The 833-nt window shown below is 31.1% G+C and overlaps 1 non-coding gene across 1 annotated transcript; it reads right to left on the bottom strand.

The window, feature by feature from the left end:
* TRNAM-CAU (transfer RNA methionine (anticodon CAU)) lies at positions 1-73 on the bottom strand. The gene has a single exon. It is a non-coding gene; the product is annotated as a tRNA-Met (tRNA).
* Between the last annotated feature and the right edge of the window lie 760 nt (positions 74-833).

The following is an 833-nucleotide window of genomic DNA, read 5'->3' as shown; positions in this document are numbered from 1 at the left end:
TGCCCCGGGTGAGGCTCGAACTCACGACCTTAAGATTATGAGACTTACGCGCTGCCAACTGCGCCACCGAGGCCTTGCAATTTTGCCAGGATAATTTCTTCCATTTTCCATGACTCATTATCACCTGAAAATATATTTTTAAATTTGCATTATCACATGTATTTTTATATAAAAGGTCGCAAATGTCAGAAGAAAAAAAATTTCAAAGGTGGACTTTTAAAATGGGTCTCGATAGTAAAGAAATAAATTAATATTATGATAATTACCAAAACGTTTAATTTCTTAAGTCCAAAGAATCATTCTGAGTAATAAGTAATAGATATATATTTCCTTCCAAAAAGATCATTCATAAAATGATTCCTAATTGATTATATGATCTCATCTCTTGTGATGCAGCAATAAAGTCTAATCAAAATTTGTTTTCCCATCCGGCAGAAACATCCTCCTTCATTCAGAATTCTCAGCTCCAAAGTTCGAAATCTAACAAGAATCTTGTGACGGAAGAAGCACGTGAATATCACGAGGTAAACCATCAACAAAATTGTACAAATATTTAAAAAAAAAAAAAAAAAAAAAGAAAAAAAAAAAGAAAGAAAAAGTATTGTTTATGAACGGAACCGATCAATGACATTGCCATCGGGACAGTATTGATTCGATAAAGAAGTTAATAGGCCTATTGACTTAAATTCCTAACAATTACAAAACAGAACCTGGAAGTTCTGGTTTTTTTTTTAATAAAAACGCTATAATATATGTTCCTATATTCTCCTATGTGATAAGAGTTTGACTTTGATTGAATTTGTTTGTATATAAACATATATATTTTGCCATGA

Source organism: Drosophila bipectinata, chromosome XR, assembly GCF_030179905.1.
Source record: "Drosophila bipectinata strain 14024-0381.07 chromosome XR, DbipHiC1v2, whole genome shotgun sequence".
Lineage (NCBI taxonomy): Eukaryota > Metazoa > Arthropoda > Insecta > Diptera > Drosophilidae > Drosophila > Drosophila bipectinata.
This window is presented reverse-complemented; position numbering and strand designations above follow the sequence as displayed.